General features: G+C 40.4%; 1 protein-coding gene across 17 annotated transcripts in view; it reads left to right on the top strand.

Moving 5' to 3' along the window:
* The window catches only part of LRRC4C (leucine rich repeat containing 4C), a 1,166,764-nt gene that overhangs the window by 992,058 nt on the left and 147,451 nt on the right, over positions 1–27,255 (top strand). The window contains exon 1 of one of the 17 annotated variants that reach the window (XM_008519128.2): positions 11,873–13,890. The exons of 10 other annotated variants lie outside the window; for them this stretch is intronic. The gene's annotated coding sequence lies outside the window, so the exon portion shown is untranslated. Of the gene's footprint in view, positions 1–11,872; positions 13,891–27,255 lie in introns of those variants that run through there. 6 more of the 17 variants (XM_070563811.1, XM_070563808.1, XM_070563812.1 and 3 more) reach the window with 6 other exon arrangements.

Here is a 27,255-nt window from a genome sequence, read left to right as displayed (position 1 = left end):
AGATGAGGTTTTTCAGGCTTAGTGAGGTTAAGTGACTTACCCAAGGTCACACAGCTAGGAAGGGGTAGAGCCAATATTCAAATCTCAGGTGTTGGACTTAAGTGCCCAAGCTTTTACCCGATATTATATATGCACTTCTAGAAGTTAGCAACATAAATTGTTCCCTTTTTCTGTATTCAACAGAATATAAATAAGACTGGATGCAAAGTCCTCATTCAATTAAGCCCCACCCAAGGGTGACCACAGAATAATTGGGAAAGGAACAGCATGCCTCCTTCTCAAATCCCTATATTTACCCCTTGTCAACGCTGTCCAGTTGGATTCCAGATCTAACTTTTACCATTTCAACTCTTCATTCAAAAATTTGAATTCAGCATCTTCTCTGTGCATCCTGTGAGCAGAGGATACTGCCCTCAACAAGAAAGGCAATGTCCTTGCTCCCATGGACAACACGTTCCAGTAGAGGTAAACAACTCTACAAATTAAAAAGACACATCAATGCTCTGCACAAAATTAAAATATGGTGACATGATAAACATTGGGTGGCTACTTCAGCTGCTTGGAAGAGATGGCCTCTCTTAGAAGATCAAAAAGATCAGTGCCTGCAAAGAACAGAGAGGAAAATTTCTAGGCAGAGGGAACAGTTAGTGCCGAGGCTCTCCTGTCAGCATAGAAAGAAGGCCCGATGACTGGAGAAGCTAAGGGGCAGGAGCAAGCGATGAGGTTGAGGAAAGGCTGAGAGAAGGTGGAAGGCAGGAAAAGCAGAATTTTATAAGTCAGTATAAGGGATTTTAATTTCGTTCCTAGGACAATGAGACGCCTTTGGGTGGTTCTTATCCTCTTTCATCCAGGCACTACTGTCCAAAAGTTTATGGTTTGGGGTGGCCAAGAAGTTAAAGATACTAAGAAAAATGAATTTTACCTTGACCTTATCAGTTAATATTTTGTATGAATTAGAGAGAGCTAGAGAGCCCCCAAACTCTTTCAGTAGGTTCATTTATATCTGAAAGGTGCGTTTTTGACGCTTAATCAATCAGCGGGTGCCGTTAATCTGCATATTGTGTTACAGGAATCTGCCTTTCTTCTCGATTTTCCTTTTCTTTTTGTTCTTCTCAGGAAATTAATTCATGTCATTTCCATTTGAAATCCTGTGGCATTTGACTGCGCAGGCACCCTTCTCTGACTCGAAGCTTAGTTTAATGGCAGTGCTTGTCAGCAGTACCTTAAGGAAAAAGAGTGTGGACTGCCAAGACCCCTCAGGACCCTGAAGTTCCAAATGGAAAATCCCTTGACACAAGGCTGTAGGTCTGTAGGTGGGGGCTCCAAAATTGTCAGCTTTGGTGAGTGATACCGGCAATTTGGTTCTTAACATTTTTCCAATGTTGTATTTTGCTGTGAAAGGAACATTGAGCAAATGTTTGTAAGATGTCATCAATTTCACTTTAGAATTTAGCTTTCTAAAAAGCCTGTACTTGGAAATTTTGGGAGCATTTTCTGCAGTTATAGTCTGAGACAACTGATTTGTTTTATGAAAGGTCGAATAATGTCAATCACACCTTTTTGTTGATCTACATGAAAGCACTTCTCCAAGCAGACATATTCTGATAAAAGCATAAAATTTAAGAGTCCAGAGGGTCCTCAAAGGCCATCAGTCTAGCGGGTCCCAGACTTTGACAGCGCTCACGTCATTAAAATGAATAAAAAGACAATGGCTCAATAGAGTGTTTTCAAATTTTTATTTTGCCAGATTTTTACATTTCAAAATGTTACTAAATAAAAATTAGAAAGGAGATTATAGTTGTAAAACTATAGAAGAGACAATCACAAATTGAAGATTTTTGCTTTTAATTCAACTAATTAACAGGACAAACTCACTACATTGCCCTTACTTGTCTCATTTTGCTATGGTAGACCAATGGAAATTTAATCAGGGACAATGTTTGGCAACTGCTTATCTAATCTAAGACTGCCTTAAAGACCCAGCCTACACTTGAGCAACTCCAATGACAGTCTTGCAATGCAGCCCATTTCTTGTTCAGAAGAGCTTTATTTTTAGGAAGCGCTTCATTATATTTAATGGAAGTTATGTATAGCCTCCAAATAGAACTTCACACGTGTATACACTCACACACATGCATAGATGCACAAAGAATAAACACGCAAATTAATAGAATTTTGTAAATTCTAACACTTGGCATTTCTTATACCCACCTCCCTCTCTTCAGGCCCAAAGCTCCTGCCTTTGTTTGGCTCCTTCTAACCTCCCGCAATTTCCTAATTGTTATCCTGGGTCCAGTTGCTCCTCTTCTCCATTTTATCTGCATAATGCCCCTTGTAACGTCTTGAAAATCCCAAACTTACCATGTTACCTTAACTTAATACCCCTCGATGCTGCCCCTTTGACTTTTGCACAAACTCCTTTAAAAAAAAAGAGGATCCTTGATCTGGCTGCTGTATGCAGGTTCGTTTCTTGGCATTTCATCTCCTTCAGTGCTACACATTCTCCTTAAGCTCCAGCCCTAAAGTATTTGCAGTTCTCCTAAAGTACAAACAGTGAATGTTTGTCAAATTCAAACTCAGATCTATGCAATTCCAACCTTGCTGCTCTTGGCAGCACTCCGTGCTCCTTCCTTGGATCAAGCATTTCCCCTTTCTGAGTGTACACTAATCCTTCCTAAAAATGTAAGCATCTCTGAGAAATAAGGAAAGGTGCCAATATTTTGCACAGATGTAGTAGATAGAACCCATTGAAATTGGTGCTCAATAAAAATTTGCTACATGAATGAATGAATTGAATTAGATTGAACTAAGCTGTTAATTAGCATCTATATGCAAATTTGTTTATTTAGTATTTTTCTTCTTGAAGAAGAGGAATGCCTAAGATAGAAGCCTTAGGCTTATGTAAAGAGGAATAAAAAAGGAAAAGACATCGAAATGTGGAAGTTGGCCTCTTCAAAGATAAGCTTTGTTCCAATATGATAATTTTGCCCCCTTCTAACTCTAGAGGTAAAAGAAGCAGAATTGAGACTAGAAAAAGTAAGAAAGTTCAGTGGGTGTTTAATGTAGCCGCTAAAATCAATAAGAACAATAACAAAAAAATTGAGGAATCACTAATAAGAATTAACGTTAAGAAATTAAATTTCAAGGGGCTGGCCCGGTAGCACAGCGGTTAAGTGCGCACGTTCAGCTATGGCGGCCCAGGGTTCAGCGGTTCAGAACCCCGGGTACGGACATGGCATCACTTGACAAGCCATGTGTGGTAGGCATCCCACATATAAAGGAGAGGAAGAACGGCTGGGATGTTAGCTCAGGGCCAGTCTTCCTCAGCAAAAAGAGGAGGATTGGCAGCAGATGTTAGCTCAGAGCTAATCTTTCTCAAAAAAAAAGAAATTAAATTTCAATGTGGCATAATTTTTTCTCTATCCTTCAATTCCTTTTTTCCAGCTTTATTGAGATGTAACTGACCTATAACATTGTGTAAGTTTAAGATGTTCAATGTGATGATTTGATACACGTATACATCGTGAGATGACTACCTCAATAACGCCTGGTGTAATTACCTTTGTGTGTGTGTATGTGGTGTGAATATTTAAGATCTACTCTCTTAGCAACTTTCCGGCATAGAATTAGTATTGTTAACTATAGTCACCATGCTGCATATTACATCCCTGGAACTTATTCATCTTATAACTGGAAATTTGTATCCTTTGACTAACATCTCCCCATTTCTCCTACCCCTTAGCCCCTGACAACCATCATTTTACTCTCTGATTTTGAGTTTTTGCTCTCTGATCCCACATGTAAGTGAGACCATATAGTATTTGTCTTTCTCTGTCTGCATTATTTTATTTAGCATAATTCCTTCAAGGTCCATCCATGTTGTCACAATTTGTCTTCTTTCTCTTGGCTGAATAATCTTCATATATATGTGTGTGTGTGTATATATATATACATTTTTCTTTATCAATTCCTCTGCCAATGGACATTTAGATTGTTCCCACATCTTGGCAATTGTAAATAATACTGCAATTAACATGGGGGTGCAGATATTTCTTCAAGATCTTGATTTCATTTCCTTGGAATATATACCCCAAAATGGAATTCCCACATCATATGGTAGTTTTATTTTTAATTTTTTGAGGAAACTCCATACTGTTTTCTGTAGTGGCTGTACCAATTTACATTCTCAGTAATAGAGCTTCAGGGTTCACTTGTCTCCACACTCTGGCCAACACTTGTTATCCCTTGTCTTTTTGATAACAGCCATTCTAACAGATGTGAGGTGATAACTCCTTGTGGCTTTGATTTGCATTTCTCTGATGTTTAGTGATATTGAGCATCTTTTCATGTGCCTGTTGGCCATTTGTATGTCTTCTTTGGAAAAATAGACATTCGGGTCCTCTGCAAGGGGACATAATTGTTATCCTGGTGAAAATATGAACTTTCATAAAAATTCTTAAAATTTTAATAGAAATCCTTTTCAGGAAGATTGTTAGCTGGAGATTGTAGTAAAGTGTCAAACAGTCAATCGCTTAACAATCACCCAGTGACCATTCCGTTCAATAAGACTACAACTCCACGAAACACCTCTCAGTCTTCATTTGCCTCCGATATATTTATTTTATATTTCATTTGCCTTATAAAAGTCATACAGTTGTTGATGGGTTAAAAGTATCTGTGTAGTGAATCAAAGGTTTCCCAGTGCTTCCCATTTTGAAAGTCAACTCTGAATAATATTCCTTTATATGTGCTCATTTTCAGTGTTTGGAGAATTATTTGATATACGAGATAAAGGTGTTTCCGTTTTCTGTGTAAATACAATAGGCTAGGTTTAAAAAACTCTGCACCATCTCCTAGACAGCCATTCGCTTCCCTCAAAAATGCTGTGCATGTGAGAAACCTGGACATTTAAAAATGCAGATTGTTTAACATTATTTGAATCATGAACCACTAAATCAGCTGGAGGCCTCGAATCACAGATGTGCTAATGCATCGTCAATGCGAAGAGAACTGAATTTTGAAATCCATGCACTTCATTTCCTGAAAACACAATCGTAATATGGTGGGGACAACAGGGCTGTCATTTCTTGAATCTGCACTGCATGGCTAATGATGGAATAAAGAGACATTCTTTAGGAGTTGTTTAGTATCAAGTGCTGATTTAGCTAGATAAAATGCAGCTGTCTTCCCAAATTACGCAACTGGATTCACACCATCTACTAATTCCTGGTGGAGTTTTAAAGATACCTTTACGGGTAATTTTCTTCTCAGTGCAAAGAATCCTAATTTAGACTGTACCAAAATACCACCTTGTAGTTTCTATGCACCAATACCACCTCTCTTAGAAACATTTGATGGAGGAGATCATGTTCTACAAGTGCTTGGGTCACCATTTAAGAAGGATTTCTAAAATGTAATTGGATCTAATTTGGTTCGGAATTGGTTGTCAAATTGTTATAATTGTTTCCTTCAGCTTTCTTGTCATTATTTTAAGTGACTCCTAGAATTTGTCATGTCACCTAGTGTGGTCTGAGAAAGGAAGACTCTTGCCTCGAGATACTCCCCTTCACTGATACTCTTCCTTCCAAGACATCGTTTGCAATTCATACCCTCCTAGAAAGACTAGAAGGACATTTGAAGACTACTTTCAAAATCTGGACACTCTTGATCTCTGCATGGCATCTAATAGTCTGATCATATCTTCCATGACTAGTATGTAATTTATCTAAGCATCAGCTCTGCTAATCTTTGGACCAATATAGAGGAGGAGAACTATTCCTCTACCTTCTAGGTTCTTCTGGCTAGTCTAAGAATTAAACTGACAGGAGACAGAATAACAGGAGAAAATCAAACAAATTTAATAACATGTATACATGGGAGAAACCCAGGGAAACTGAATAACTCACTAAAATGGTGGAAGCCATTACCGTAAACCCCATCTTCGGCTAAGGACAAAGGAGGATGTTGGGGGTAGCGCCTTGTTCTCGGTCCTCTGCCTACAAAGTGTGCAATCCTGCGTCCACCAACTGTACACTAACATTCATGAAGCTTTTAACATATTTAGGTTTCCTATTTGTAAAATCCTCTGGAACTGCCTCCCCATAGAGGTAGCTACTGCCTCTTCTGCTCCCTCAGCTATTTAGACTTATTTCTGGTAAAATTCTGACCATATTCTATCCCCATTGCTTGTAATCAGCGTACCTACTATCTACCCGCTTTCCTCCCTCAACCAAGAAGATAGTTCATTCATTCATTCACTCAAAATGTATTAAGATGCCAAAGGGACAGGCACTGTGCTAAGTAATGTAGGTACCAATAAGTGTTAAAATAACCAGTTCTTTTGCAAATAGACTATAATGTATTTTTTCCCTACTCATCTGTAAGGTTATTTGTGTTTTTCTCCTTTATTTCTGCAATCTATTTCTAAGAACTATTTATGTATTTAGACTATGAATCCTTTGATCTACGCATTGCAAATAGTTTTCCCAGCATTGTGGTTTTTTATTATTGTACATATGGAACATATTTTTCCTTTATTGTTTCTTCATTTAAACTTTTTCATCAGCTTTTCTTTTTCAGAAGCTAACTGGTACTAGAGAGGGGATCTAATGTATAAGAGGAAAGACTCAACAGAGGAACTTGAGAGTGATCTCTGTAAAGTGATATAGTAAAAAGAATTGGGCAGATGTGTAAACTGTTCATGAACTAACATTAACAGATGTGATCAGGAAAGTGGGGCCAGCAGAGGAGTTAGCGATAACTTCCACAATACCTGATACATAATGGGAGTTTAGTATCCATCTGTTGAAATAAGCAAGTGACGGATTAAATGACCCTTTATTTGGAGAATTTTCTTTCCAGTAAACTCCAGTAATCATTAAGGACATCTGTTATTTTTAAGGAGAAGATCTGTGGTTGATTGCAATGATCATCCTGATTCTTTTCTCTCTTTTGTCATGTAGCTCTACAGTGGCTTCCCATTGTGGGCAGGATGACCTGTCCCATTGCTTGACAATGGTTTCAAACAAGTGATTTGCTTTAGCAAATGAGAAGTTAGCAGACTTGATTCGCATAGAAGCCTGAAAAAGTAATCATGACTTTCTGCTGCTCTCTTGGACTTCTGCTATTGCAAGCAATTTGCTTAGGCCAAGCTGATAAAGGGAGAGAGACATGTGGAGTAGAGGTGAGTTGCCCTATACTCCCTAGCTGAGACCATTCTAGACCAGCCAGTAGTGAACTCAGCCAAGATCAGAAGAGCTGCTTAACTAATCTCTGGCTGACCTATAGCTTCCTGAGAAAGAATAAATGATTGCTGTTTTTAGCCACCAAATTTTGAGATGGTTTATTATGTAGCAGTAGCTAACTGATACAGAAGTTATAATTCTCTGAGTAAATTATATTATTTGGTGGTATCTTTTATTAGTTTTTGTTTTTAGTAATTGCAGTATCTCATCTTTCCAAAATTTTGTTTACCACAGTGAAAAGAATATTCAGTAAGAGACAAAAGATGTAGGTTCTTCCATTTCCTAATTTCATAATCTTGCACATTTATTCCTTAAACTATGTGCACTGTATTAGAAATACCCCCAAAAAATGCTCTCATGAAATTAGTCACGGTTTAGGGGAAAATACAGACATGAGAAAATAATTTCTATCCAGTGTAACAAGTAACACTAGGAAGTATTGTTATAGCACACAGGGCACGATCTGCTCACTGCAAGACAAAAGCCAGTTGTCAAGAGGCAAGATGGTGGCAGAGAAAGGGCATTTTATTACAGCTTGTTAGCAAGAGGGAAGATGGCCGACTAATGTCCAAAAGAACCACCTTAAGGGGGCCACAGAATCTTGAAGAAGTTACAGGCCAGTGGGTTACAGAGGAGGGGATTAGGAATGTTGACCCTCTGGTGTTACAGACTGGGAGTGGCCACACCAGACTGACCATCTGTCCAGGGGTCATCACCTTTCTAAGGAGCTCAAGAGAACAAAGTTATCGTCTTATCACAGCCGGGAGGTACCTGCACAAGCAGGGGGGTCATAAAACCTACAGAGCAGTTAGATCTCCTGGAGGATGCAGATCCAGCTGAGTTAGTGAGTCAGAGGTTATTCAAAGTTACAGTATGGTTTCTTTTCTACAATATGGCTTTCCTTATGTCAACCTTGTGTTGAGCTGGCATCAGTATTTGTTCCAACTATGATCTCTGAAGCAAAATAACCTGAATTAAAAATCTTGCCTCTGTCATTTCCTAGCTGGGTGCCCTTATGTAATCTCAACTCCGTTTTTATTATCTATGAAATGGGATGGTAATTATGTCTACTTCATAAAATTGTTGAGAGGATCATACGAGTTGACATGTGTAACATGCTCAAAATTATGCTTGGAATTCATAAGCTATCGTTAAGTGCTAGTTATTATTAAAAAAATTTAAAGTCTGAGAGTGCAGAAAAGTTAGACTATATGGAGTGGAAGCCAGGAGGAGGGTGGCCATTACAGAGAAGATCCTTTTAAAAAAAACAGAAATTGGCAAATCTACTTGGACTTTAGTATCTTCATCTATATTTCACGGAATAAAGGATAGATAACTATTAGGATAGCTTCTGGTTCTCAGATACGACATTCTTGGAATATTGTCTAGCATAACACATAGTAAGTTCTCACTAAATACAGCATTTTGTTACTAAAATAGTTTTCAAAAGACAGTGGTCTCAGGAAGTTAATTCACATGTCATGTGTAACTACAAAGGCAAGCTTGATACGATTATCCCACAGGATATTCTAGTCCTTATTTAATAGTATTGGAAGTGAAAAGGGTTTGTAACATAAAGACTGCAGTCCTGGGGCTGGCCCCGTGGCCGAGTGACTAAGTTCGCCCGCTCCGCTGCAGGCGGCCCAGTGTTTCGTTGGTTCAAATCCTGGGCACGGACATGGCACTGCTCATCAAACCACGCTGAGGCAGCGTCCCACATGCCACAACTAGAAGGACCCACAACGAAGAATATACAACTATGTACCGGGGGGCTTTGGGGAGAAAAAGGAAAAAATAAAATCTTTAAAAAAAAAAAGACTCCAGTCTTAAGTATGTATTGTGCTTGAATAGAGTATCTGACAGTCTGTTAAATCAAACTAATAAGCACAATAGACACACCCATATCTCCTCTATTTTTAAGCAAAGTGACTGAATTCATTCTATTTGCTATTTTGTATTTTTGATAACAAGATGCTGTCCTCTGCTGTTTGCTAAAGATTACACCAGGTAGCGTCACCAGCACACAGTGAAATAGTATGACAGTTTTGTTTCATCACCCAAATGTCTACAAATCAGGAAAGGAAAACACACAGCATCCTGTGTGTCCAGACAGACCTGCCATGTCAGCACTGTGCCCCTCTGGTCCCAAGTCATCTCATTTTAATAGCATTTGTCCTGTCCATCCTTTTGGTAACCAGATGGGCTACCTGGAAGTGTGACAATGTGACCAATCCGTTACTCACCGGACAATTATTTCCTCTAAAAGAGTTTTCATAAAGAACTTTACTTGAACACATGTCCTGCCATTGTTGACAGTACCTGGCAACTTCTACAGAATGAATATCTATATTTATGTCTTTATTTAACAATTTAGTTTGCATGTTTATTTGTATGAGAGTTAGCTTGTTTACTTATTACAATTCTCTTTGAGTAAGGTCATTCAGTGACAAATGCAACAATGCCATTCCTCCGTTGGGTTAGGAATTCACCTCTGGGATTCAGGGCTGATAATGACAGCCTGCATGCTCATAACTGTCTTAAATGGGTTTTCCACGTTCTCCAAACTGAGACCTGTAGCAAACCTGGAAGAATTGGAATTGAGTAGATCTGGATTCAAAACTTGTCTGTGTCATTTACCAAATATGTGATGTTAGCTTCACTCTCCCCATCTTTAAAATCTCTGAGGGGGGTTTTTTAGGTTTTAAATAAGGTGGTGTATATGAGAAGTCAGCAAAAGACCACGCCATATGGATGCCCAATAATCACTGAGTCTGAATCAGGAAAGAAAGCCAAATGACTAATTCAAGGTTGTACAGTGTGAAAGGGTAGCTGATGTGGGAAAAGAAATTGTGGCTGCTGAATGGGAATGTAAGCAAGAATGGAAGCCTTTCCTTTTTTCTTTTGGCTAAACAGCGCTGATCCTCCCCTGCTGCTTTGTTTGATAGATTAATTCATTCTGAAAGGCTTTAAAGATGTCTGGTAGGTAGCTAATAATCAGCTTTGAAAAACAAATCATTGGCCTTTCCCTGGCTGTCAAAGTCCCTAAAAAGAAAATTTTCATTTCAAATGGCTTCTAGCTTGCTTCAGAACCAGAGGGTGGACTCCTTTGAAGCTATCTAGAGCAGCTAGTGAGTGCACTTTTTAATGGTTTATTAGTTGATAAACTGTAATTGGCATATAAGGCTAAGAGCGTCAAAAGACCAATTAAAGTTATAGTCAACTGCCTACCAGTGTTCTGAAGCAATCAGTACAGCATTTATTTATAAATAGCAGCAATAGCATTACCCCTCAACAAGTTCACATTTTGATGCAATTCATAACTACATCAAAGCTCTCCCCCAAATGGAGAAATTATAATAAATCACAATCCATGTGTAAGGAAGGACCTTTCCTCTTGCAGGTGCTGACATCTGAAATACATATTAAAGGATGTGCTTAGTACCCAAAGAAATGTAAAGATGTAATTTTTTAAAAAAATTTTAACTCTAGATTAGGAAATGTCCATGTACTATAAAAAGAACAGGAAGGAAAAGAAGTGAACGTTTGGCGTGAACTTGAATATGCCTCTATGTTCCCTTAGTCAAAACTTTCTCCTTTTTTGTCAAATACTGCTTTTTATTATGATTTGTAACATAAAAACTCAAATCTCAAGTATATCTTGTGCTTGAATAGAGTAGCCTACAGCCTATGTAAAATTGTTTTTAAACCAAGTCCATATTCTGATATCCCAAAAGTAAGGAAAGTCAGCACACAGATTAATTATGCAGCTTAAAACAGAGAATTATATATTTGCCTTTCTCCCCCAACATATATAATCTTTTATTGTTTGAATTATCACTCCTCATTTTATCCATTTCCTATCTCCAGGTCACATACCTGAATGACATAAAATGAGTAACCATCGCTTACAGAAAGGGCCTTATGACAATTATACAGTGGAGAAAGAAACTCACATAAATATATTACTAATATTATTTTATGGGCCCCTCCATCTTTCTAAGAAAACCCAGTGAAGCTGAAATGTGTAACCCGCCCCCCCGGAACATGAGTTGATGGAAAAGCCCACAACCAGGAGCGAGGAATGTTGGAATTGAGTTGTCAAACCGTCCTGATGTCTTGTACAAACCGAACAGGCCAATTTACTGCTACACTGCATAGGCTGAAGGCTCCTATCTCTCCTTTTCAGTGCTTCCTCCCAGTGAGATGGTCCTGCTGGACCGCAGGCTCCCTCCTTAGCAGCTTTTCAGCTCCTCTTAGATTTTTTCTATCAGCCTATCCTAGGTAACAGCACCGTGTTAATCCTTACTTTGTGACCAGCGTGCTTGACTAGGGAGGGGAGAGGCTCTTGCCCAGCAATCTGAAAGCAGCAGCTTTCTGTATTCGGTGATATTTTGAATCCTAGTGGTGATTTGATTTCCACGTGTTCCCCTTTGTAGTTCCAACTCCTGGCTTTCAGGAGGAAAACAGGCAAGCTTTTAGAAAAAATTGACAACTTCTCCCACACAACCCCTGAGTTTCTTTGCCTATTACTAATCTCTGAGCGTGGGGGCTGCTTTGAAACTCAGCTGTTCTGGTTCTACCCTCCAGGTGGCAGCGGTGCCACACCACACCGCAGAGGCTCCGCTCCCCTCTTCCCTGACTTCAAGTGTTAATGCAATTGACCAATCAGTGCTAAGATGATGGGAGGTAATTGGGTAATTGTATTTCACTGATCACAAGCAGAGAAAGGGAAAGGAATAGGGGAAAGAAAGAGGGGCAGAGGAGGAAAGGGGACTGCAGTCCGAGAGGAGATTTTTGGAGCCAGCACCCCAAACGTCGGGACGTGGCATTAGCCGAGAGAAAGCTTAGCCTGCCAAGGTCTGCTGCCGGCACACGGAGCGCATTTATTTATTGGAGGGGAAAGGAGGGGAGAGAGGAGCGGGAGGGGGAGGAAGAGAGTTAAAGCCTAAGTCGATGGAAGGGGACCGGGGTTTCTGCCGCGCAGGGACCCCTGAGCCAGGGCGATGGCGCTAAGGACGGCGCGGAGCAGCTGCGCTCCCGGGAACGCGTCTCCTCGCAGAGGACCAGCCGCCGTCGGGAAGATCTACGCGGAGAGGAACCAACTTGTGGCTCCAAAATGTACCCGACGCAGCTGGAAATGAGATCAAAGCTGCAGTTTCATTTGAGGAGGATGAGAGGAGCCAGCGAATAGGGATTTTTTTTTTTTTTTTTTTTTGGTATCTCCTTGTTCCATTTTCTATTTTCTTCCTCATTGCTATTATTTTTTAATTTGCCTACCACCCGGTCGGTCCCCTCACTTCGCCCTCCCCATTTAAAATAAAAGCCCAGTTTGAACTTCTTTCGCCGCGGCGTCCCCGCATCCGCTGCCCGCTGATGGAGGAGAAGGGGACCTGGGGGCTGGCAGGGGCCACCAGCGAGGGACCGCGTCACGCGTCTCCCCCGTGATCCCGGCCCTGATCGCCGAGTCCTGCAACACCTGGAGGATCTGGACTGGGTGCCGGGGGTGGGGGCGGGGACAGAGGAAGCGAAAGCCACCCTGAGCCTTAGGAAAAAAAAGAGGAAAAAAGTAGCGGGGGGAGGAATGGGTTTCTTCTTGACAGCTGACGGAGCCTTGAAATTTTCCTCCACTACCCCCGCCCCCGCCCCCCGCACTCCATTTAACGTGAGATTATGAAATTGCAGAGGCGGTGTGGGGAAGGAGACAGGATATAGCAGGGAGTTTGGAGGGAGAGGGGAACGTGGCTGGCCGGGTAGCTGAAATCAAAAATCCAATTGCGCACTGGGTTGTGATGAGAAATCTAATCAGATCTTTGGAAAAGGGGCCGGCCGGAAGGGTGGCGAGTAGGGGGAGTTGATCCCGAAATTCTGTGACGGGGGGTGGGGGGCTAGGGAGAGGAATCGACGATGTAAAAGGAGACTTTTTTTGGTGGCAGTGGCGGTTGGGTGCCTTGCAAAAATGAAGGATGCAGGACGCAGCTCTCTCTTGGAACCGAACGCAGTGGATAAACTGATCGTGCAAGAGAGAAGGAAGAACGAAGCTTTTTCTTCTGAGACCTGGATCTTAACACAAATGTGTATATGTGCACACAGCGAGCGTTGAAAAATGAAATAAACCAGTGTCAGACCCGCGGGGGTTGGTGTGTTCTGACATAAATAAATAATAATCAGACAGCTGCCCCCCTCCCCCCAAAGGATGATTGGAAATGGAGAACCGAGGATCCACAAAGAAAAAGTATGTTCATTTTTCTCTCTAAAGGAGAAAGTGAGCCAAGGAGATATTTTTGCAATGAAAAGTTTGGGGCTTTTTTAGGAAAGTAAAGACCTGATATGCTGCTGTTTTCTTTTCTTTTTGAATTTCCCACAAGAGGAGAGGAAATTAATAATACATCTGCAAAGAAATTTCGGAGAAGAAAAGTTAACCGCGGCGGAATGAGGCATTGATTGGGGGAGAGAAACCAGCAGAGCACAGTTGGATTTGTGCCTATGTTGACTAGAATTGACGGATAATTGCAGTTGGATTTTTCTTCATCAACCTTCTTTTTTTCCTTTTTTTTTTTTTCCTTTTGGTGTCAAGATCATGCGTTTTTGCTTGTTCTTAATCACCTGGATTGCCATCTGGATGTTGCTGTGATCAGTCTGAAATACAGTGAGTGATCCTTATTTTCTTATTTATTGGTGAAGAAACTGTCCATTAATTTAGCGTTCCTGGTCCCTTTGTCTCCTCACCCCCTCGAGTGTGATTTTTAAAGACCTGGCTACTGGGGGCCAGAAACAGGGAGAAGGTGGCCCACGCATTTGCTCCATTAGGCTGTGCTCACGGATAAGCTGGTTTGTTATAATGATGCAGGTTGTCTGCATCCTGGGCAAATGCCTTTGCAAATGTTCTCCAGGGAAAGAAAGATCTCCCCAAGAAAGCCGCTGCAGTGTGGGGTGCCTGTGCTCTGTGATTGACATTCTAGAATGCGTTTAAGTTGCATGTCAGCCCAGGAGTTAGATGCACAAATATTTAGCCATTGGAAATCGAAGGGACCCAATTTAAATTTCATTATCCAACCTGACATTGCAGATCAACAGAATGTATTAACACAAAAATATGATAATAAAGGAAGCAGATGAAGGATGGCTCCTTGCTAGTGGGTGGATGGAGGGAGGGAGAGTGGATGTGGGGGAGGAAGTGGTGGAGAGAGGTGGCTGCACTGTCCCCCATCTGTCTTGCATACACATGCTCCAGTGTGGTCTTCACATTACCTAGATTCTCACCAGTGCTAAGAATGAGAGAAAGAGGACTCACTTCTCTTGAACGCCACCCCTGCTAACTAACCACTTCTCTGGATAACGGGGAGACTATACACAGATTGTAGATGCCTTGGGCAATTGGCTTGGGCTTTACCAGAAAACTTGCCAACATCACCAGGACAGGGCTCTTGAGAAAAAGGCAGCAATCTCGCGTCCTGTTGTAACTTAGATAAAGCAGCTGAAGAAGAGGTGGGTTGAGCAACAGTGCTTCCCGTGTGCCAGCTTTGTCTTGGGGGAAAGAGGCCAATAAAGAAAAATAGGAGGAGATTGAAAATGCTTAGAGAGCCTGAGGGCGTGTAGGATCACCCGTTTCCATCACCTCCCTCCCCCAGAGCTGCTGGGGTCACAGAGCTGCCTTTTCTTCTTTTCTTTTGAAAAAGAATGCTTTCTTTTCACGCTTCTGTGTTCCTCTCTGGGGCCTTCTATCAGAATCATAGACTCATATAACTTTAGAGAAAGAAGACTGCTCCGAGATCTAATGCCAATAAAAAGGGAAACTGAGGCCTACAGAACTTATAACTCTTTGGTTAATGGGCAAACCCTATGAGACAGGTCGCTCACACAAACATCCAAACAGCAGACGGAAGTCAGTTTGGGACCAAACTGGGCAGGAATCAGTCATGCATGGCATGGCTACTTCTGTCCCCATAGCTGCCATTTTTATCTAGAAGGGTCAAGGAAGGTACTGGGAGCTTGAAATAAACTCCTGCCACTCGGGACCTCAAAGGTAGCACATCTCCAACATCCGTATGTCTTCTTAGTCTTTTTTTCTTTTTTTTTGAATAGCAGAGTTTGGATAATCCTAGCAATGATACTCTTGCCGGGGCGGGGGCCGGGGGGAGAGATCTACGACTATGGCATATCTCAAAGGAGATGAAAGGCAGCAGTCTCCTGGGTCCTTTCTGGGTGTTGGGCACATTTAATCTGGTGAGTGGTGGTCCCTGGAGAGTCATTAAAGAACTGTGGAGTTAGATTTATATTACAGAGGTGATAATAGAAACTGGGAACACCCTGCTAAAAGCCTCTGAGTCTGTTCTTTCAATCCCATCATCTCTCCTTATCCTTTCCATTACTCCTTAACTCAACTAGCCTTCAGCTGAGCCCTTCTCTAATTTATTTTCCTGGGCACATGTTTCCCCTTGGGACACAGATCAGGCAATAAATGTGCTACCCTATGAAAATAATCATACGGAGTTATTTTTTGTCCCCTGAGCTTCCTATAGCCTCCTGCATATCTTATAATTCCTTGTAGTTTTTTTGTTGGCTTGCTTGTTTTGTTTTATATGACTACAGTTACGTCACCACTTGTGATAAGAGATTGATTGACTCGAGTTTTATGAAGTTCCTGCTCAGTTGCAACTTTGCACAACTGAAAAAAGAGAAAAAAGAAAAAAAAAAACTTTGATGGTTTTTACTGCCTTGTTCAGCTCTGGGCTTCATGTGGGAAACCCAGCCTTGCAGTCAGTTTGGCTCTGCCCATCAGTGGAGGTTTTTTTCTTTCTTTTTCTTTTGACATCAAAATTTCTTCACTGCTACTCCAGTTAGACCTCAAAGTGCATTCCTCACTTGACATTACTACCTCCTCTCTGTATTCTCCACACTGACACATACCTGCAAACTTTCCTGAGAGAGAGGGAAGGAGGAGAGATGGGATGGGGATGCAGAGGGGTGGGAAGAGAGAGAGAGAAAAAATGAATATGAATGCCTAAAATTATGGGTTAAATATGTCCTTCTACCCACTTCCACTTAGACACATTCTTCGAATCTGCAGATGATGGAGCATCTAAGGATGCCATCGTTTTTCATGCTGGTGCATCACTTCACCAGCTCTACAGTTAGGGACAGATTGCCCAGCTTGGGGCTTATCTCCTTTGGTTTGGCAGTCAGAGTTGGCACAGCATTTTAGGCAACTTGTTCATGGACTGAGGAAAGAATTTTGGCCATGCTAGACCTGGAAATTTACCTCCTGAATTTATTTCGGGGCCTAAGTTGGTGCCCAGTGAGTAGCATTTGTGAGGAGGTAATTGTATACTGGGATTCTGCTGAGGACCACTGGCCCAGAAAGCTCCTGGGGTTTACAAATTTCCAAGTTACCTTTGCAAATATCTTCCTCCTCTAATTTAATAACTGTGCCCTTTGGGCAATACCTTTAATTTCCCTGGCCCTCAATGTTCTCATCTGTGGGATGGGAATGATAACATCAACAAACTGAAATTCAGCAAATTAGAATCGTTTTTGGAATTAAAAGTAATGTTATGCAAAGCCCCAAGCATAATAGGCCCTCTAAGGAGAGCTGTTTGTTGTGGGTGTTCTTGGATTAATTTGGATTAACTTCTTGGAATGAATACAGGCTGGTCAAGCTCTTTAACAGTTCTAGTGGCAACACTTGAGAACTAGGGGATGTGCGACTGACCTTACAGTAGCTGCCAGATTCTTCTTTTGAGGTCTTGTCAGGACAGATTGGCTGCAGTATATCATTTTAGATATGAAATGCTGCTTCAAGCTAGAAACTGAAAATCAAATTTTCCTCTTTAAAGTGTAGAAAAATAAATCTCAGCAAAAATAATACTTACTTTAAATTTTAAGGGAAAAAGAATGCTGTTCTTGTGTTATGTGCACTTTTGTTCTAAAAGTTGGATAAGATAGTTCCTGTATATTAAATGTGTAATTTTAGGTACATATTACATTGCCTGGACCCGGAATGCACAAAATAAAGGCAGATTTCTAGGCAATTATATAATTTAAATTAGATGGTGTAAAATTCCATTATGCATGTTAAGGCACCCAAGTCCACAATTTGGATTCACAGTCTTCCTAGTTATAATGAATCCTATGTTAGTTAAACGACATCTTCACCTTGAGATACGATAAAGGCCCCAGTAGAGTGCATGGAATTAAGAGTTTATGTAGACATATGAGTCTTATTGTTTGCATGTGCAAGACTTCCAACCTGAACTCGCCAGTGGTTTTCTGAGACAGCCAGTCATGGGCATTGCTCATAATTTCATTCCTACAACAGCAGCCTTGTGTTCTGTTTGTCAAAGTGCTTCCGGAGACATGTTCTCCCTTTGAGGGGAAAAGAGTCCTACTGTTATAATTATTGTTATTCTTGATATCATATCTGTGGATCATAACAGGACTGTCAGGCTGAGGAGTTGCCCATTGGATTTTTATACTGTTTCGTTTCAACTAGAAAAGCAGTTTGAAATCTATGTGAATTTTAAAAAAGCTCACTGAAGTTAACAGTTTCACAGATTTTAAGAAGAGATGGAAATCATCTATGGGAGTTCTTACCATTTCATAAATTTTACATTTTTGTGTGCTTATTGAGTTAAGAAATTCAATAAACTTGGACTCAAGTGTTCTATGTGAATTGGCATACTCAGCTTCCCACTGGGTCACGTGTGTTACATGCACCATTTAACCTCTCTGAGCCTGTTCGCTTATCTGTAAAACAGAGATAATAACAACTACATAGAACTGACTGCCGTGAGGACGAAATCAGATTGTGTTTGTCATGCACGGCAGGCATTCAATAAATGCACATTTAAACTGAGCATCTCTGCTTTTAGTTTAAGTAATGCACAGTTTTAAAGAAACTGATACGGTTTTGTTTCAGAGAAGCTGTTAATCTAAATTCGTGTTGGTATAGATTTAAAAAGGAGAAATAGATAGACAAGATGAAGGTTGGAGTAACACAAATAGATACAACCATTTTTGGTGAACTTCTATCCTTGTAAAACATATTTTGAAGTGCCTTAGTAAATGCCATTCCCTCAGGAAAGATTGAAATATACTTTGTGAATTGTGAAAATATGCTCTGTGTCCATGTAAACTTGTATTAGATTGTTGAGTACTTTATATTACAGGCTTAAAATAATTAATGATTTATTAAGGTGCCTTGGAAAACTCTTCAGCGGGATCAAGAGTCTTTGCAACTTTCTTTTCTTCAAAATGATTTCTCTGGAGAAATGTAAATTTGCCAAAGTTTGGTTGGGTAGATCCTGGGGCTGACACAGTGTGCTTGTAACTCTCTCTGAGGGCAAGGATTTTATTTGTTCTCTGGCATGCCCTCGGTACCTCAGGAGAGTGTCTGACATAGTGTGCATGCAGTAAATATTTCTTGAATGACTGACTGACTGAACTTAGTTTGAGAGACATCCCCTCCAAAGGACTCAAATGCATGTACATCCCTATGTGGATGCACATGTGCGTAGGCACACGCATACGTACAAGAAGCCTGGCTTTCAGGAACCTATAGAAGCTTAATGAGAAATACCAATGAGTGTACTGACTCCGTGTGTGTGTGTGACATCACACATACATACAGATTAAGCACCACTTGGTGGCTTCCTTCTACTGGAAAAGCTGAGGTCTGAAAGCTAGGTGATACAGTGTATTTTTCTTCTTCTTGGTGTTGTCATTAATGAACTGTGACAACAAGTCACCTCATCTCTCTTAGGTCAGTCTCGTGTTATCGTCTGTTAAATAAAGGTAAAAATGGATTCCTTCAAGCACTAAGATTCTGAAATCATAATTGACCCACCAGGAATTCAGGATTCATGGGAATTAAAAATATATGATCTCAGGGTACTCACTCTTAACAATGTAGAGGGGAACAGCATAGTATTCTGAGAGGAAGGCAGAATCAGTGTTACAATGGCAGATATGTACAGCGAAAAGGTGAAGGAAATCTCTAGAGGGTTTGTAGGGGAAATACAATGAGATTTGGAGGAGAGAAACATTGGATTCCAACTTTGTTTCACCAGCTGTTCGCTGGGGGATCCGGAGTAGGCCAGTGAACCTTGCTTGGCATCAGTTTCCTCAACTATAAAAACGGAGATCATTTTTCTTGCAGTTACTTTGTGAGCATTGATTAAGATGTCCAAGTGTTTAGCACATGACCGGTACACAGTAAAATGCTAACTCACTTTCTTTACATTGAAATCTTTGGTTATTTTCCGTAGAAATGGGAACATTTAACTGAAAGTCTGTGAGTGTTTTGCTTTACGTTTGCTAAGTAGGTAAATGAAGAGCTTTTGTCAACTTTGCTATCGAAGTTAGTACGTAATATTATTCTTGATAATGTTTTCTAATGGCTTTCAGATTTATAATGAAGTCTAAAAATGATGAAAAACTTACGTGAATTAATAGACTTTTATTTCAGCTTTGCATAAGCTGATGGCAGCTTCTATGCTCATGGAAGCTTTCAACACTTAGGGAGGTTATGGGTATCATTTCATAATAACAATAGTCACTGCCATTTTCTGAGCATTTGATATATACCAGGCACTATGTTGCAAATATATATTTTTCTCCTTAATTCTCACTTAAGCAACTAAGATACAAAGAGCCTAAGTAATTTGTCTAAGGTTATACACCAAGTGGTGGAACTGGAAGTGGAAGCTACATTCCTTCTGATTTAGAAAACTCTGAGTAATCCAGTAAATTCAAACATTGACTTGGTAACAAATATACATGGAGGCTGACTTTCATCTAACCTGGTTCTCAATCTGAATATTTTAATTGGGATTGAGATGTCTGCAAGTTTCTCTTTCCCCTGCTTCTTGAAACGAAGATTGTGACCAGATGCTTAGGTCACATAATACCGTGCATGTTTTTGTCAGTCTTCAGTACTATCCAAGGGTGTCCCTAAGTGAGGAAGGGACAACTTCTAAGAAAGACTTGGGAAAAATTATCCTAATTCACTCAACTAATGAACAGAAAGGCCTTGCAAAATGCTATGAGAGGATCTGGAAATTCAAAGTTGTATGAGAAATAAAGTCAATGCTAGTAATAAGCTTGGAGTTTAGTTACAATATTCTACAAACTTGATGGGCTCCTAACTGTGGGTACCCAGTGCCTATCTCAGTCCTCATCATGTTGGATCCCTCTGTAGCTCTTGATACTGTTGCCCACCGCTGGCTTTCTGAAACTCTTCCAGAGGTTTGAGGGGCCACTTGCTATCACTTTCTTTATTCATGTCACTTCATCCTCCTCCTGTCCTCCTGTTCTTTCCTTAAATGTCAACAGCTTCCCCTTTGAATCTGTTCTATTCCCAGCCTCTCTGCATCCCTGAGAGATGTCAGCTGGGCGTGTTTTGAGAGATGACACTCAAATCCTTGGCCTCAAATCTTTGTGTATACTGAAGACTTCTAAATCTCTGTCACCAGCAAGATTCAACTTCCTTACCTGGTTTCCTGGAGGCCTTACAAACTTAATACACCAGTGTAACTGATTATTTTCCCTCCTAGAGCCTGTGTTTTCAGTTTCCAAAGGTACCAATATCTCTTTAACCTCCCTCATATGTAACCATTCATCAAGTCACTCATCAATCTCTTCATTATCTTCAACTCAGCTTTTTTGTCCTTCAGTCCAGATTCCACTGTTTCTCTCCTACTTAGATATCTTTCTAACTTTCTAATCTTTCTGATGATGCCAACTGTTCTTCAATGTAGTCCATTATCTGTTCTGCCCACAGAGGGACCATCCTAAGAGATAAAGCTAAAAATCCCCTTCCTATATTCTATAAATCTATTTATAGAATAAAATCCAGATTCTTCTCTTCATAATGCAGTCTGACCAGCCCATTCATGTCTTCTCTACCTGCCATACTGGATGTTTTTTCCTCTGGAGACATCCCAGGCTACTTTTGGCTCAAACTTTGTGAGAGCTACTCCATTTGCCTAGGACATACTCTTCATACATCAAATCTCAGAGCAAGTTACCTCCTCTGGGGAAATCTTTCCCAGCTCCCGTACACCCTCTGAGTCTCCCATCCTCTGTATGCCAACAGTTTGTTCATACATCTGTGACAGCTTTTATCACTGTTATATATACTTACTTGGCTAAAACCCACAGATCGTGACTGCTTTTTTGATATAGACCTTGTCTTACTCATCTTGTCATCTCCCACATCTAGCATAGCTCATAGGATTTTTCAGTATATTTTGGTAGAGCCAATAAATTAATGGACTGATCTAACACCACATTAGAGTGAATAATTTCCTTCAATTCAGTTTATGGTACAGGCCATTATTTTTCCAATATTTTTACCATTAAAATCACCTTTTGTTATTTTTCCTCTAGGGACGCATGTTTCAAGACTCCCTTGCCCAACAAATACATTGCAATTTGTTTCTCCATTTTTCCTAATTGAAAACATGTACCTGCCCATTATCACTCTTGAAATGCACTGGATGAACATTGTTACCATGAGTTGAAATAAACTGAGCCAAAAGAAAAGATGTTTTAATTGTCTCGTGCAATTGTATGAGTCCGTGCGTGGTTTCTAGTTTTGAGATAGTGATAATAGCGGTCTTGAAGGAGCCCAATTTTAAAAATAATTCTGTAAATATATTTTAGTGTTAATTTTATGCTCTATTTATGGCTGTCAGTAGGCTCACTGTAGGTTCTACAGCATACTCCTCAAAGGCATTGTTGACAAAGAACATTGTTCACAAAAACGAAGGCGCCCCTTGAAGTTGTGCATTGCACAAGCTACACAGTTATATGAAGTGGGCCTTCCTAGTCAGGAATGACTACTGGAAAGACATTATGGCTTTTAAGTTTGAATAATGCCCAAATATGGACTCATGAAATGGGGAATAAAAATGATTTATCCTTAGTCAAAGTGCCTGAATTTAAAAATTTGGTGAGCTATGGTCACTTTTCACAACATGTATACATCTGGTTTTATGGGAGCCAGGTATACATTCTCAGGAGGCGCTCTGGCCCCATGCTTCAGAAGGATGAAAGGATGCTCCTTTCTCTCATAAGAAACAGCAGAAGACAGTGAATTAGATGAAAGTGCTAAATGGTAAGAAAGTATTTAATTATGGTTTAATCTTATTTTTCAATCTTTGAATATAAAAGTCGTGTATATGTTGAAGCAGAACATTTGTTTTTCTTTTAGTCCTTTTTCTTTTAGTTTTTCTTTTAGTTTTACGTGATTTCTTTCCAGTTTAGAGATTATTATTTTTAATCTCTAATAAGAGTCATAGTAAATGAGAGAACATTAATAGTAATGCTTCACGGGGATTTTAAATCCAGCTATCTCTTTTAATCTTCTCTACAACATTTTGGTCCCAGAACATCCAAAGCAACATTCTCTGACTACTACCTCCCGAGTGATTATGCATCAGGAGTTGGCGAGGTATGCAAGGGAAGATTTATTTAGAAGAGCCAGTGCTAAGTATGGTCTCTGGTTCTTGCCAAATTGCAAACTGCTGAGACAACACTGTTTTCTTGGGAGGGGTCCATTTGTTTTAGCCCGTCAATGTTGACCAAGTGACTTTAGGCAACTAGGAGAATTTAGCCATTTGATTATGTTTCTTTCTTTGTTGCTAAGGTAAGTAACTGGAATGAGGATAGGTTTCACAGATTAATAGAGTAAGATCTTTTTTTTATGATGATTAATACTGTCCCCTAGTTATTAAAATCTTCTGTACTGGTAGATGTGATCCCACCTAGAACAAGGAGATTAATCTATTTGTGGTGTTTTAATAGCTATCCTATTGTTAATACAGCTGATCATTTTTTTAATTCATATTTTTTCGAGGCTAAGAAATGTAGTACTAAAGAACTCGTTCTCAGGACAATAAACACGTTTTCCTTGAACCAATGACTTGATAATGATGGTGGCAACTTCAGTAACTAAGTATGGGGTTTTTGAAAAAGGTGCCTGACATTTGCAAATGGAAAGATGTGCCTCTCTTGAATGGTTTACAGCTGGATCTGAGCCGGATCTCAGAATGTGCTGATTTTTACCTTAGGGGAGTGAAAGAGAGAGAAAGAGAAAGAGAGGGAGAGATTGCTCTGAACCTGGCTGTTCTAATCTGGGCAGAGAGAATGCTGATAGCTTAGTTAGCTGGTCTCTGGAGAGAGCCACCTCAGCAAGGCCCAGAGCATGTGTGTGGATGAATGAATTCAAATGCATTATGGGGGGTGATCCAGGGGACTCCAATTTCTTCTAACTGAAAAGGCAGAAAGTCAGAAGCCACCCTAAAAGAGTTAACATCTCCACAGTGGTGTTCAGGAAGGCAAGAATGGGACTGTGAAGGCTTTCTCTGTATTGTTTGAACGTTGCCATGGCAATAGTTTCCAGCAGAAGTTACATGTTTTTCAATTCCCCAAAGCAGCAAGCTGCCTTTCCCTCTCTTTCTCTCTCTCCCTTCATCCCTCTCTGTCTCCCTTCTCCCTTCATCCTTCGTCCTTATCTCCCCATGCTCTCTCTCCTCCCTCTGTCCTTTCTTTTGTTCTCAATTCTTCAGCTCATTCTCCATTAACAAAAATATTCTAACTCCACGAGGTTGCTTTTAGGCAGAAAGTGAGTCAGACATATAAGCTTCTCTCGGAGTTTCTGTTTCCCCGTCTGTTTATGTATTAAAGACCCAATTAGGCGGAAGCTGTGGATGGAAGTGGGGTTGGGGCTTTCCCTTGTTGGTAGGACACAGAACATATTAGAATGGTTGGTGTTGTGGTGATATGTTAATTGGATCGCTCCAGGCAAGTGCAGAGCAGCAGTCTCTGACAATTAGAAAGAACAATGACTTTACTATGAAGGAACCCTCTCTCCTACACACTGGGAGGATTAGCATGCATTGCAGGTCTCTGGAAGGTTCCTGTAGACCCGGAGAGAGATCTGCAGTTGGAAATGCCTCCTGTCTCTTTAAAGCTAGCTGCTGCCTCTCATTTAGCTCATTTTACTGCCAAAGAAGGAGACGTGAGGGGACAGGGAGAGATCTGGTTGAGTGGGTGGTGGGGACCCTGTCGCAGACCTGGGCCATAGGATAGATTGCAGGGATGCTAGGAAGAAATCTTTGCCTGCCTAATGCACGTGGCCAGTGAATTGTGAAATGGGTTTCATTAGAGGCTTTCAGATCCCGGCATGTGCCAAAGTGCTTTGCAGGCACAGCGCCATCACTTCAGGTCCAGCCCTGCTGCTGGTCGCCGCGGCCAAGAGGGGACAGAGGCTCTGTCTGTGTTAAAGCCTCGGTCCCATCGCTCTCTGTCTACTGTTCATTGTGCGGCGCCTCTGGGCCTTTCAGTCCAGCTAGGGATGAGGCACAACGTATCCCCTAGGTGTTGGTAGAGAGGAAATATGAGGGATTTTGAGCAACACTGGTAGGTTTGAAACAGCCAGTGGGCACTAACATCCAGAGGTTCCCTCTCTTTTTCCCAGGGCTGGTGTTGAAGCTCTCTCTAGGCTTCTCTGCAAATATACCCAGACCCTCACCTGAAAGAGAGGCTGGGTGGTTCAGGGCTGCATGAGTCATCAGAGACCTTCGTGTTATTAGATACAGGGGAACTCTTTGTTTTTCTCAGATTCATACACGAGAGATTTTAGAACTAAATTTTATCTCCCAAGGCATAGCCCCATCAGTAATTCTAATAACTGCCATATGCTGAGTCCTATGTAACAGGTGCTGTGCATGTCTCTTATATAGAACACTGAGGGTTCTACAAGGTTGATGATTTAAAAGCATCGACAGAGGAGCCAGATCTGTCTGAGCCTTGTCACTTCTAAGGTCTGTGGCTTTGAGCAGTTTGCTTAGCGTTTTGAACCTCAACTTTCTTATCTGCAACGTGGGAATGAGTATAGCTTAGGGTTGTGGTGAGTTGTAATGGCGGCAATACATGTAAAACTCTTAGCAGAATGTTTCCTCATGGAAAACACTCAAACTAATATCTGTAAAAATATGAGGTATTTGCATACAGTATTGTGAAGTAATTGCTAGGCATGTGCCTCAGGCAGAATGAAGTTAAAAATTATTAAGGGCAGATTGTTTAATGAAAAAGGAAAAATAGCATTACACAATGAGTTTCTGAGTTTTAAATCAGGAAGTTCCTGATGTTTTTGGTAAAACTCTACAGTTTGAACAGCAGAATAGACAAGATCATTGAAATAACCTTTTGTCGTATTCATTCTGGATAGATGAATTTCATCCATCCATATTAGAGTTTTCTTGTGGGACTGATCTCTTGGGACTTGTATCATTTGTGATGCCTTAGATTGGAAATAAGAGAAAAAAAATCTAACTAGATTAAACAAAAAAGGAATTTACTAACAACTGACAGATGAAATAGAAAAGTCTTCCATTACATGGAGTTCAGGTATGGTTTGATCCAGATGTTAACAATATCACAGGGACTCCTACTCTATTCTCTCTGTGATTCTTTTGGCTCAGTCCTCTTCCATGGGTCATTTTCATCCTCAGACTATTGTTTTGCATTCCCTCACTCATCCACCAAAGAAAGATTCACACTTTTGTTTCACCATTCCCAGAGAGCATCCTGAGATCTAAGCTTACTGGACAAGCTTAGGTCATATGCCCACTCATGGACCAATCACTTGCTTCCATGGAATAGAGTTGAGAGTCAAATGCATCCCTAAATAGAATTCAGGGGCTATTGAGAGACAAGAGGAAATAGGTGCTGGAGAGATAATCATAAATAAATACTATGAGTCTAATGATGGCGAGTAGGAAGGATGAATTGTTATATTTCACATTGTAACTTGCTACAAGGGTTAATTTTGTTTGTACTTCCCTGTAATGCTATGTTGTATATAAGTATTGAAGTATTAATAATCATCCAAGGAGTTTTGTTCTTCCTGCAAATCATCTGGCTGTGGCTATCAATTTTTCAGAGGAACAACTTGATCTGCATTCATGCTATTTTTGCATTGCTCCTCTCATTTCTTAGGAACAGGTCTTTGTTTTTAAAAGGGAATTTATAGGCTTTTCTGAAAGTGAGAAAACAAAAGCAAAAACAAAAGAATCCTCTTCAGTCAATAACAGCTCATTGGCAGAGGTTCTTTAAACCACCTCGAATACGTACACTCCTGGTCACCTGAACCAGCCGTAAGTGTGCATTTATCAGCTGCGATTTCATCTAATTTGTCACTGCAGAGATCTCAGCAGTGACACAGTCCATCACTGAATTCTCCATTCTGCCTACTCAGGGGTAGTGGTCCAGGTAGTATGACACAACGTCCTTTGCTTCTTAATAGGCAAGGGGAAGGAAATCATTATCTGGAAGAAGAGGCATTCAAAGCATGTAACTGCTTGCCAAGGTCAAGGCCTGGGAATTCTCTCATTTATAGTCTTCACCCTGTGTGTACCATATTGTGCACAGAATAGATACTTGTACATACGTAAGTAGTGACCTGCACCAAATTGAGGATCAAACCAAGTTCACGTGCATCTCTGTTGTAGAGCAAACTACTGGTGGAGTAGGTTGTGTCTGGATAGTGACGACAGTGAAGAAGACCGCCATTTTTTGACCAGTCATTGTATGGTAGAAATTGTGGTGGGTTATTTTACATATTTTATCTCATTGTACTCTTACAAAAACTGCAATATCAATCATAGCAATATGAAAAAATATCTGTAATAGGTAACGTTTATTGAGTGATTCCTATGTGGAGGCACTGTTCCGAATGTTGTGTTTTTGTAATGACTTTTAATCCATGAGCAAATAAGCATTTTTTTTTTTAATCATGAAGAAGGGAAAGCTCAGATAGGTTGGCTGACTTACCTATGTCATGGAGCTAATAAATGACGGAACTTTGCTTTGAACTTCTGGTCAATCCTGTGGTTTTTGTGCTTTGCTGTGCTGCCTCTCACATGAGACTAATTTTTTTTAAAAAGAAACTTAAATTTGGTTTCTTTAAGTTTTGATTTCTTTAAATCAAAATACCAAAGACCTGGAA

The sequence above is a fragment of the Equus przewalskii genome, chromosome 11, assembly GCF_037783145.1.
Source record: "Equus przewalskii isolate Varuska chromosome 11, EquPr2, whole genome shotgun sequence".
Classification (NCBI taxonomy): domain Eukaryota; kingdom Metazoa; phylum Chordata; class Mammalia; order Perissodactyla; family Equidae; genus Equus; species Equus przewalskii.
Note: the sequence above shows the minus strand (reverse complement) of the source record. Positions and strands in the feature narration are given on the sequence as shown.